This window comes from Agelaius phoeniceus, chromosome 4 (genome assembly GCF_051311805.1).
Source record: "Agelaius phoeniceus isolate bAgePho1 chromosome 4, bAgePho1.hap1, whole genome shotgun sequence".
Classification (NCBI taxonomy): domain Eukaryota; kingdom Metazoa; phylum Chordata; class Aves; order Passeriformes; family Icteridae; genus Agelaius; species Agelaius phoeniceus.
The window spans coordinates 71,603,541-71,616,098 of record NC_135268.1 but is presented as its reverse complement, the minus strand read 5'-3'; the positions used below and the strand labels follow the sequence as shown (position 1 = coordinate 71,616,098).

Genomic DNA, 12,558 nt, shown 5'->3' with positions numbered 1-12,558 from the left:
CCCGTCTCGCTTTGGAAGAAAAGTAGCTTTAACACGCTTGCTTCACCAAACAGGCGCCGATATCTTTAGAGTTCCACGTTCGAGTCGCCCAAGATCAGGAACGGGACGGAGGAGGCGGCGCAGGAGGCGGAGGCGGAGAAGGGGAAAAAGGAGGAGGAGGAGGAGGAGGCGGGGGATGCTCGAGGCGGAGCCGGGGCGGGCCGCAGGGGAGGCGGCTGGAAAACAGGCCGGCGCTGGTTCTCGGCCCGCAGTGCCCGCAGCCGCCGCTCAGCCGCGTCGGGAGCCGCTCAGCCGCGGGAGGCAGCGAGGCGAGAGCCGGGCGGGCGCCCCGACCCCGACAGTCCCCTCCGGCACCGCACAGAGAGGTACGCGGCGGGCGGCGGCCCCGGTCCCCTCGGAGCGTCCCCTGGCAGGGTCCCCTCGGCCCCCTCAGCCCGCACCTGCGGCGGGAGGGCCGGTGCCGCCTCGGCGGGGCTGCCCGGCTCCGTTCCCGCACAGAGCGCCCGGGCAGCGGCGGGGAGAGGGCGGGGGCTTTGTCTGGGGGCACAGAGCCGGGACCCGTCCCACGCCCTCCTCGCCGAGCCGCTCTAGGGGCCGCTCCCGGTGCCCCGTCCCACACACCTGCCTGAGGGGCCGATCCCGGTGCCCCGTCCCAAACACCACCCTGAGGGGTTAGCCCGGTGCCCCATCCCAAACACCACCCTGAGGGGTTAGCCCGGTGCCCCGTCCCACACATGGGGGAGATATTGACATGACCCCGGAGGAGCCAGCCCGGTGCCCCATCCCACACATGACCCCGGAGGAGCCAGCCCTGCGCCCCATCCCACGCACCGCCCTGAGGGGCCGTTCCCCGTGCCCCATCCCACAATTTCACCTCCTTAGACTACTCCAGGGGACGTTCGCTGTGCCCCATCCCACGCACCCCAAACCACCCCTCAGGAATTTGCTGACCCTCATTCCTCCACCCCTCGACACCCCAGCCCAGGTGCAGAGCAGGTGTCATCCCTGCCGCTTTTTATGGGGACCGTGGGAGAAGGGATCGCTCTCTCGCTAAGGGCGGAACACGCACGGTTGTGTTGGGATTTTGGGGCGGTTTGGGTGGTTTTTTTTTTTCCTCCCCCTGCCGTGTGTTGATGTCGGTGAATCTCCCGCATGTGACACGGGTCCGCGCGTTCCTCCGCATTCCCCGCCTCGGCGTTCCCGGCGATGACACCGAGAGGTTCGGTTCCCGGTGGGGAAGTCACCGTGCTGGGGATGCGGATGACGAGCGGCGAAGGCTCGCTCCCGGCTTGTTTGTGTTTCTGCTGTTTTCATGTTTATACAAAGCTGTTACACTACCGGGGGCTTGGCGGCTCACACCGCCGCTTTCAGTCGAATCCATCGATTCATGCGGAATTGCTCCGTCTTTGAGATCGGTGTGGTAGATGAGGGATTAGTTACGAATGCCTGGTAGTGAAATGCACAAAGCCGGTTGTCAGTTCCAGAAACTCAAAACAAATCTTTTATTTACATTCTCAACCCCGTACACAGAGCTGCTCTGCTGCATCCTTGCTCTCCTCATCCCAATCCTGCTTTCTGTGGATTATAGTCATGCTGTCTCAAACCTAGTTTTGGGACCAGCTGTAGTTGCCTGATATATTAGATGTAAACACGAGCTTTACATAAAAGTGAAACCATATATATCGCCTAACACACGTCCCCTCTGTGATCCTGCACAAACAAAGTCGAGCCCAGAGCCCTGTCCTTAGCTCACCCTGCTGATCCACTTTTCCCGTAGCCTGTACGAGGCAGTTCAGTTCCCAGAGTTACCAGACAGGTTTAGTGGAGACCAAGAAATCAGCCCAGGAGCATTTCTGTGTGTTGTGCAAGAATGCTGTTATGTTCTCAGTCCTTTGCAGATGTTGTTTTATTGACTTAGTGATAACATTTTGCTCTCCTAGGTCCTTTTCCCTTTCCAGATTGTTAGGCCAGCACTTACTAATCTTTTGTGGCACTGCTGTGGAACAGATGTACTGTGTTTTTTAGGGAGTAGTAAGCTCTGTGGTTTCAGCTGGCTTTGCCTCTAAAAAAAACCAGCGCTGCCTTTCCCTCGTGCCACTGTTGTGGAGTGGGTAGCCAGACTAGGAAGCCTGTTTGGATGACTGCTGAGCTGGCAAAAAACCCAACAGGCTTGGGTCTGACTCAGTGCCTGGATCCGAATCATTGTGTGGCTGATCAAACGTTTACCTGGGCTTCTTTGGCTTTGGAGCAGCATCCAGCTGGTATTTTCGCTCAGCTGTGTGTGGAAGGGCGTGTAGAGGTCTTTAAATGCTAAAAATGCTGGGTTTTGTGGTCGTTTATCCCTTTCCATCCTTTGGCTCTGTGGAACAGCAGCTCTGGAGCTGTTCCTCTTTGTGCCAGGCTGCCCCGAAACGCTGGAGCGTGTGGCTGGAACACCACAAACACTCTGCACGTGTCCTGGGGTCCCGTGTCCTCAGCCCTGCTGCTGGCACTCGTGGCTGTCCCTCTCTGCTTTGAGCTGGAAGTGCTTTCTCCCTGTTGTGATGTCTCTCCCATCAAAGTGTCACAAGTCAGCTGTAGTGTCTGTGAAACTCCACGTTTTTCTGGAGTGGAGGAATCTCAGTTGACTTGGTGGCACTGGAGGGGCTGAGGTAGAGTTTGGAGAGCTCTGTCAAGTTGTTGACATTCATTGCAAGCAGCAGACGTGGTTTCTGGGCTCCCTACAGCATCCAAGAGGTGTGATGGTGCTTTTACTGACCTCCACCTTAGACAAGTAGTGTAATTTGGGTTTTCCTCACTCATCCATCCTCAAAAGCTATCGGACCCCTGCCCGTCCCTGCCTCAGAAGCTTGGAGGAGTATTCCTACATCTCATTACCAGCCCCAGAGTGTATCTGCCTGCCTCTCAACCCCACTTCCATCCTTTCATGTTTTCTGTTCCTGTCATCTCACTGAAAAGTAATCCCTTCTAATCAAATCTGAGGTTCTCCAACTAAATTCCTGCTGGCCCAAGTGAGTGTCTAAGGAAAATTGTGATGCTGACTTCTGAAGTATGTGGAATTACTTTGCATGATTGGGTTGTACAAAAAAGAGAGATATTATTTTCTCTTGTTTTTTTTCAAAAGTATTAAAAATGCAGCCTGCTGTGTTTCACAAATCTCACCGCTGTCTCCTTCTCTCAGTAATTGTAATTAACAGACCAGAAAATGGAAAAATGTAGAAATACCCTTTCCCACTGGCCACAAACATTAGTCCTCTCCAGAAGTTAATGAAGTCAAGTCTATGGAAATTAAATAACTGATATTTTTTTTTAGTTCTGTTGGTGAGCTAAAACATTGTGTTAGGGTGGTAAATAATAAATAAAAGGGCTGTAAAGATCTCCTCTTGGAATTGATGTGGGTGAAGAATGGATTTGAATTCTTCTTTCTCTGCAGAGTCTAAACCTCTGGCTTTAAGATGTGGCTGAGGGATCTGTCCTGCTCTGCTTGCATGCAAAAACTGATCTAAGCACAGCAGTAAAGTGGGAGAGAGATGGTAATCCACCATGAGAATAGGGAATAAAAGCCATAAAAATAATAATAACCATAAAAAACCCCAAAAGCAGCCAATTCATCAAATTATGGGATCCTAGGACACAAATAGTTTTACAAATGACACTTCAAAGCCACCTTTATGGTGCTTCCAGACTCTGTTACAATCACTGTTGTCTTCCTGTTGAGGGAACATGAACATTTTCAGCTACCTTGATGCTGTGTTCCATTTTCATTGGCTCTGTTGCTGTGTTGGCTTTGCTGTGTCCGGGCATTCCTTGCTCTATGTTGAGGGCACGTGGGTGTGTGCGTTGTAATAAATCTTGAATTTATAGAAGTCACTGTGGAAATTGGTTGAAAAGCTATCCTATTTTTTTTTCCTTTTTATAATCTGAAATTTCAGTGGTTTCTTCTTGTTTTAACAAAAGATTCCAGAAATACCATGGGTGGGAATATGAACCACTTGGAAAATAAATCTTCGTGGCAACTCCAGTTACCACCATGAGCATGGTGGCACCTGAGGAGCACATTGGTGTGTGGAGAGTGGCTTTGGAGGAACCTCAGTCTGAGGTCCTGTTTTTGTGTTTCCATGAGAACCAGTGCCCTTGAGAGGCCCTGGGATAGGGCTGCAGGCTGGAGGAACAACAGTGCAGGGCTGCAGAGCTGTCCACATGGAGAAGAGAAAGCTCTGGGGATACCTTTGACCATCTTCCAATGCCTGAAGTGGCTCCAACAGAGCTGGAGAGGGATTCTGGATAAGAGCCTGGAGTGACAGGACAAGAGGGAATGGCTTCCACTGACAGAGGGGACTTTGAGATTAGATATTAGAAAAGAGCTCTTTAGTCAGGCAGTGATGAAGCCCTGTCACAGAAGCTGTGATTGCTCCCTCCCTGGAAGTGTCCAAGGCCAGGTTGGACAGGGCTTGGAGCAACCTGGGATCATGGAAGGTGTCCCTGCCCATGGCAGGGGATGGGAACAAGATGATTTTTAATGTCTCTTCCAGCCCAAACCATTCTGTGATTCATTCAGCAGCCCTGAGCTGTGGATAACACAGCACACAGGGTTTTTATAACAATGTATTTCTGTCTGAACCCAGCAGCAGCGTGACAAGGACGTTTGCTCTGGGAGATATGCTCGATATTCTGGTGATCTTTTCCTCTGGAAATCTTTAAATGCTGTGAATGTGGTGGTGTTTGGTGACTTTTAATCATGCCCTTGGTTTTAAGTGCAGTTTTGGTGTTATTTTTCACGGTGACTTGAAGTTTTTGTTTTGTGATGTGTTGGGGCTGGGGCTGTGAGGTTGCAAGGATGGGATGGAAGGGAAATTGTAAGGATGCAGCAGGAGTGGTTTGGCTCTGAGGGAGGCCTGGGTTGCTCTGAAGGTGATGAGCTCAGCGGCAGGAATGTAATGCAAGAGGGGTGAAAAAGCCCCTCCCTGCTTTTCCTGCTGGAGTTTGATCCCTGAGCTATTCTCGGGTAGTTCTCTGCTACCAAGCCCTGCTTTAAAGTCTCAGTTAAACAAGGCACTTATTGTTGGTGCTCTCTGATTCCAAGTGATGGTGGCTGGCAGCCTGCTGGGTCTGAGGGAGGCAGATTTTGCAGCCCCAGAGTAGTGATTTACACAGGGTTGTTGTTGGATATTCCCTCTTTGGGGCAGTTTTCCACATCATGCTGTGAGACCACGTTTCCCTCACTTCCTGGAGTAGAAGGATGGAGGGAGGACTGGGGGCCACAGAAGAGATCAATGCCACAAAGGGAGTGAGGAGATTTCAGCTGTGGAGGGCCCTAAAGAGCTGAACTGATGTAAACCCAGGCAACTCCAGCTTGTAGGGAAGTTTTGGTTTGGTAACTTTCATTTCTTTTATCCAATAGGTCTTTCAAGGGCTGCTGCAAAGCCTTTATAATGGCTTGAAAAGTTCATTTAATTCCACTTTTAGTGTGTGCGTCTGTACTTACTGAGTTCAAAGGCAGGAACTACCTTTTAAGAAATAAAGAAAATATTTGTTTTCCTGGCTGATGATGTAGAAAACCAAATAGATGTAGATAACTGTTGAAGAATGGATATGTAGTTATTCATTTCTTCACCATTCATTATTCTTGATAATGCCAGATTTTCCTAAGTGTGTCCTCTAGATTGAGCTGAGTGGCATGGAGTAGTGTAGGTTGCTGGCACGCTCGGAATGACTGAAACATTGGACAGGATATGGTGATGTTGGCACATTTTGAGAAGGGGGAAGAAAAAGCACGTTGGTTTTGGATCATTTGTGTTGTGGAGTACTTACTCAAGCTCCCTTGTAGCTGATGTAGGCAGAAAATGCATTGTGCTAGGTGAAACAGATAGTCCTAGCCTATCCCTAAACTGGGAATTACAGAGGAAAGGAGGAGTTTATTTTCCTTTATAAGGGTTGGTTCAGTTGAATTAATTTTTCAGGGCAAGTGGGGAATGGATTTTCTCCCAAAGAGGTTACACAGGTGCAACATTCAATTGGACTCACCTGTTTCTGTTGGATGAGTATTTAGTCTGAAACTGAATTAAAAATTCTCCTGTCCCATGGGATGCATGTTCCAGGATATAGATGTAACCTCCTGCTTTGATCTCCAGCCTTCTTCTAACAGGATTTTCCCTTTTGAAATCAGCCACCGTTGTGATCCCAGCGGACTCTGCCAGGAAGATGTGCAGATCCTTTGGTTGAACTCCTGCAGCTCACAGAGCCTTTGGGAAAGCCTGGCAAGCTGGCACGAGGGTTGTTTTGCAAGAGCCTGGCTTTAGGAGTGGAGCTGCCCTGAGATGTTTTCTCTGAGCTGTCCTGTCTCCTACTGTTTGTTTCCTCTCTTGCATAACTCTTTTCCAGCAGTCAGAGCACAGGCTGACGGGTCACTTACACAGATTAAAGATGCTACTTCTAGGAAAAGGAGTCATCCTATTCCTGTGCATGTTCTCTTTGACTGTGGGTGTGAGATCTTGGTCAGGGAGCCCACACACCCTGGCAGAAGATTGTTATTTTTATGGGGTTATTTTTTATTTGGATCCAATCCCTGGCCTGTCCCGTGACTGATGCTGTCAGCACTACACGTACAGTCAGGGCTGTCCTTTAAGGACAGTACAAACTGGGATCTAGGTTTTCTGGGATTGCATAACTGTGCCCTCAGATGTGCCAGGGTGTGCTGACAAACACACACACACGTGTGGTCATAGCTGGGATGTGCTCCTAAAACACTCACACCTGTTAATATTTCTCTTTGGGACCACTTCTGTCACCTTCCTCCCTTGTTGTTCCATAGACAGAGCTTGGAGGTTGACTTTCAATTTTCAAGAATGAGCCAAGAGGATTGTGGGGGGGCACACAAGAAAGCAAAAATTGTTAAAACTGCTTGATAAGTCGAGCTTTAACCCTGAGACAAAGATTGGTACTTCAGAGTTTTTACTCTGCTGCATGGATGCTCTGACCCCACAGGACACTTCGTGCCATTCATTAATGCTTGCAGGAGCATAAAGTCCTCCCTCCCAGCAGACTAAATTAAATGTCCTTTTCTAGTCGTGGGCAGCTCACACCATTGCCCCAGTGGCATCTGGTGTCTCTGTTTGGCCTTTGAGAGAACTGGACAAAGGGCTGAGTGTGACCGTGGGCTTTGGCGTGAAGCACTGGGTCATTAATCTTTTTGTTCCCTGATTCCCTTGGGGTGGGATCCAGGGCTGTGGTGGGCAGGGATCCAGTCTTGATGATCTTACACATGAAAATACTCCAGGGAGGAGCAGAAGAAGGGCCTAAAGAGAAGAAGAAAGGGAGAACTGCTCAGACTGCAGGGTGAGATGGGAAGGGGGCAAATGGGAGGGATAATGGGGATGGGCTCCTGTTAGTAAATGTCCTCATGCTGCTGTGGGATGATGTCCCATGTGAGAGGGACTGTGTTGTTGGGAAGGCTGTGCTGGGGAGCTCCTCTTCCTGTGTCTGTTCTGAGTCCAGCTCTTTGTGTTCTCCCTGTATTGCTCCTCCAGGAGTGGAGGGAGAAGGTACCATGTGGGAACAGGCAGCTGCTGCACGTGGGATCTTCCAGTGTTTCTCCAATGTATGATGGAAATATTGGGTGGGGTTGTGGGATTTGGGGCTGCTGCTGACGTGTTCTGTTGTCACATTGCTGTTACAAGGAAAGAGCTGCAGGGCGGGAAGGGACCTTAAGTTGTCTAATCTGACCTCCTGCCCCAAGGCTGGGTCAGATCTATCCAAACTTTCCCAGCAGATGTTTGTCCAAAGCAGTTGTTAAAAGCCTCCAGCGATGGACTTTCCTCATCGTCCCTGGGTGATCCTAGAAATTCTGACATTGTTCTTGCCATTACCAAGATTTTCCTGGTTTCTGACTCTGATTTCTGTGCAGCAGTGGAGAATTGCTGCCCTCTTGCCCTTTTGTTACTGTACAGAGTGAGCTGTTCAGTCCCCTGGAGCTGCCTTTGGGAATCTCTGGTGCGTGTCTTCCTTGAGCTGCATTGTCCAAAGCTTCCCTGGAGATCTGTGTCTGATACCTGCATGTACTGAGCCAGCAAACACCATTTTGTGACTCTCAAGTAGACTTTTGGGGTGTGATTAATGCATTTTAGTTTTGGACAAAGCACTGGTGAAGTGTTTTGTCATTGAAGGTTTTTTTATGGCTTTGTCTTTTTACCAACTATAAGAACAGAGCATGTGCTTTTCTTGCCCAAGCACTGTCTTTTCCACAGGGATGTGTTCTGGATCTCTGACTGTTCCAGAATAATTCCTGGCTGTTCTAAGGTGAAGGAAGTCCTTGCCAGCTGCCCTGACCAAGGCTTTCCCCATGATCAGCTTGATCACAGCTCAGCCATTGTGCTTTGCTGCTCTGTCCTGCCAGCTGTAGCTCAGGAGTGACCTTCCCTTCTCCCTCCCTGCCGTGATTACACTCTGTGCATCTGATTTTGTACCTGCTGTCCCTTTGTTCCCCTGAAGGACTCAGCTATTCATGCATTTCTATAGCTGGTAAAAAGATTATTCTGAGAGGTAGCACTCAAATGTAAAAAACAGCCAGCACTAGAAGCATTATTTGCTAAGGTAAACTCTTTCACTTTATTTTTTTTTTTTTTTTGAAAAAACCCCAAAACCTGCCAGTGTGTATTGTTCCAGGTATTTTCTCTGGATCTATTAACACCTCTATCATACTTTTCAGTGGGAGAGAGTAGGATGTGTGTGTGAAAGGTTTGTCTGCACACATAGGGCCTTTGTCCTGAGACAACTGAAGAAGCTTTCACCAAAATGAAGGCTGGTCTGGACAGGTCTGAAACATCTTTTGGCATCGACTTGTGTTTATTGCTGTGGGAAGAGCAGGTAGGGAGGAGCAGTCTGGCTTTTTTTTTTTTTTTGTTTGAGCTATCAGTATGTATCTTTGAATCCCTCAGTGTTCTTGCAGAGTTTTTGTATGATAACTTGTGTAATGTGAGTCCCCAGTTTCTCTTGTTCTCTTTCCAATTGCAGTGAAAGCTCTGGTGTTTCATTCCTTACTTTTTTTCTCTGTCAGTTGCAGACACTGGGATCTTTAGTCATGTGGAAAACATTTTATTGACAGCTTTAGAGTCTGAAGTACTTGCTAGCACTGAAGAGGTGTAAAGTGATGTGGACTCTTGGGCCAAATCCCTTTTCCAGTGTTCCTTGATAAAGATTTCTTAGACCTGAAGAGTAAGTGAAGTGGCACAGGAGATTTGAGGCTCTCTCATCTGACCTCCTGCTCCAGACAGGGCCAGGATCAAAGGTAGGTTTCTTGTGAACTTTTTTTAGTCAAGAGTGGCAGGTTGATGCCATGCTTTGTGCCCTCATGGTGAGGAGTCTTTTCCTCCTGTCTGATCAGTATTTCCCTCGCTGTCAGTAATTCCCATTGCTCCTTGTCCTTTGGTTTCTGCCATCCAGTCTGGCTCCATCTGCTCAGTAAACCTCAGTTAAGTAGAGACAGTAACTGGATCCCCCACTAACCACCATTTCTTCTCCAAGTTCAACAACCCCTGTTCCTTCATTCCCTCTCACATCACGTGTTCCAGTCTGTGGGCTGCTGCCTTTCCAGCTCTGATCCAAGCAAATTTGAACCAAAGAGTCATGGAATCACAGAATGGTTTGGGTTGGAAGGGACCATAAAAACCATCCAGTCCCACCCCTTGCCATGGACACCTTCCACTATCCCAGGTTGCTCCAAGCCCTGTCCAGCCTGACCTTGGACACTTCCAGGGATCCAGGGGCATCCACAGCTTCTCTGGGCACCCTGTGCCAGGGCCTCCCCACTCTCCCAGGGAAGAATTTCTTCCCCATATCCCATCTATCCCTATCTGTCAGGTTAAAGCTGTGTGTTTCACCCATCCAGTTGGTTTCCCCCCATTTTTCTATGTTGATAAGCTCTGGACTCTTGTTCTTTCCACCACATTGATAGCTGTTATCTTGTTTTAAAACAGAGATTAAAGCCAGAGGGTTCAATTCAAGGGAACCAAACTCTGAATTTTCCCACTGGATTTGGAAGGAGAGGTCTCCCCTTAGGCTGTGTCCTGCTTGCTTGCCTGCACTAGAACTTAGGAACATCCCTGGCTTAAATGGATCCAGCTAAATCTCATGCCTGGTGTTTTTTAATTTTGTTCTTCTCCACAAGGTTCTCTCAGGTCTGCTGTTCCCAAAAGCATTCCAGTGAGCAGCTCAGGGCTGGACTTTGCAAGGCACAGCTGAGCGCTTCCCATGCCTCATCCCTTGGGTTTTGCCTTCATGCACCTGTGGAACATTGTTGAGTGTCACCATTTTGCCTTGACCCTGTAAGAGCCTTTTCTGGAGACTTTCTGAATAGAGTTGCTCCCTGGTTTTGTATTTGTACCTGGGGCTTCTCTTTCTTAATTATTTCCTGATGTCATTATTGGACCAGTGCATGAAGATAATTTAGAAATTGAAATCTGTACACCTTGGTGCTTGCAAATCCTCCCAGCTGAATCATCTTTTGGGTTTATGGCCATACATTCCAGTCTGTCATCCCAACTGGTAATGAAAATATTACACAGCTCTTATGCCTGGCTGGACCCGCTTTCCAGTGCCCTCCCAGTTAGATAACAAACCCTTGATAATTGTGCTCTGAGAAAGATGCTGTCATGCAGCCATTTTATGCTGATTACATCTAATTAATGTTTTCTTAGGTGCATCTTATGGGAATGTCATGTGGAACAGCATCAGAGCTAATACAGATTGTATTTCTGTATCTCCTTATCAATCCTGTACATTTTTTCCTGGTGATGCACAGATCCTTTATTGCTCCATAGATTTCTGATGCTAGAAGGAACCATAGAGGTGATGAGACCTGCCCCTGTCCACACTGAAAATTCAACTGAACAAGTCACACCAGTTTGATCAGGAGTTTTGTAACGGGACAGTTGTGACAGCTCCAGGAGATCAAGAGGAAACAAACGTGATGTGTTTATGGATCCCAAACAAAATTAAACAATTACCTGAATCCAGCCTTCGGAGCAGCCTTTGAACGGATCCCAAGCCTTTTTGTGCAAGGGCTGGGAACATAAAGAACGTGTCTAATCTGTACTGCTATCAGGCAGCAGTTATCAGTGCCTACGTGCTGGTACTCAGATCTCGTTAGCTGCCTAATTGGATAATAGGCAGGACACTTCACAACTGCATAAGTATATTAAGCTTAATCTGCTCTGGAGCAGGGAGGGGAAGATGGGCTCGGTGACAAATGGACACAAGAAGATGCACAGTGGGGCAGGGGTGTAAATATGGGGCTGTGTCCCCATCACTTCAGTCCCAGTAACTCTCTGAGGCAGAGGCTCTGTGTGTCTGCAGCATTGACATCAGTGCTGGAGTCCCAGCGCAGAGACTTCCAGACTTTACCCATATTGGCCAGGCAACTTCACCTCCAAAAGCACAGTTTTGCTAGTAGTTAAATCCCTTTCTAACTTCTTTTTAATAAAATGTGTGGTATAACTTAATACCTGTTTTTAAATCCAACATGACAGAACAGAGAGAGGGATCCTGTGTGTTTGTGTGATACTGGACTTTGCAGCACGTTGCTGGTCCTAAAGCTTGTTTCCAGCACATGCAGATCACAGTGGACAGGATCAGAAAGCTTCCACAGCTCTGTACATGGAGAGGAGAAGCTGTTTGATTATCAAATACTGTTCCCTTTCTTTCCTGAAAAAAATGCAGTCACTGCAGTTACCCAGTTTTAAACTTTGGAGTGGGTTGCCTCTTCCCAAAGGTGCAATGAAACCTAAGGCAGATTCTTGTAGATGTGGTTATGAGCACATTTCATGAGTTGTCACCACCTGTTCTATTCTCAGGAGAAGGGATCTGCAAGGGACAATTCTGAATGCAAAAGATGCATCTGCCAAGGGGATCTTTAGCTCAAGGTGATGGGAGAGTGACTGTGAACTGTGTCTTCTCGATTTTTTTTCTGGATCCCCTTGGGACTGGTGGAGTGTTTTCACAGAAACCCCAAATTGAGCCCAGCTTTTGGTCCTGTATCCTTTGTGAGGTGCCTACAGCTTTTCATTAATTTCTTGCTTAACCTCATAGAAAAAGTATCTTCACCTTGTGCTGTCCAGCATCTGCCTGTAGCCAGGCAGGACAGACACGAGCCAACCTCTTAATCTGTAAGTGTCTTAAGGAAATGTAAACTCCATTAAGTGTGTTTATCACTGAGCAGCTCATTCCCAGCTGTGCAGAGCACCTTGTGGTTGGTTTGTATGGGATGTACAGAGGATTCTCTGCTGCTTTGTCCTGACATCTGTGTTTGTGAAGAGCAAGGCACTTGTCAGGTTCTTGTCACTAAGGGTTAAGTGTGAGGACACTGTTCCACTGTACTGTGAATTTAAAGCCTGCTGATTTTCCCATGGAAAAATGTTATTTAAAAACAGAACCCTAAATTGCTTTTATTTTGTATGAAGGGAAGGCGCCATGGGGTGTTTGGTCCATGTTGGTGTAGACAAACTCCCTGATGGTGGAACTAAAGAATAGTCACTGAATACAGAAGAATTTTTATGGTTGTCCACA

General features: G+C 48.0%; 1 protein-coding gene across 1 annotated transcript in view; it reads left to right on the top strand.

Annotated features, from left to right (window-relative positions):
• The first annotated feature begins 202 nt into the window (after window positions 1–202).
• SMOX (spermine oxidase) overlaps window positions 203–12,558 on the top strand; it is a 52,578-nt gene continuing 40,222 nt past the window's right edge. Inside the window, exon 1 of the mRNA XM_054633040.2 lies at window positions 203–365. The gene's annotated coding sequence lies outside the window, so the exon portion shown is untranslated. The remainder of the gene's footprint in view (window positions 366–12,558) is intronic.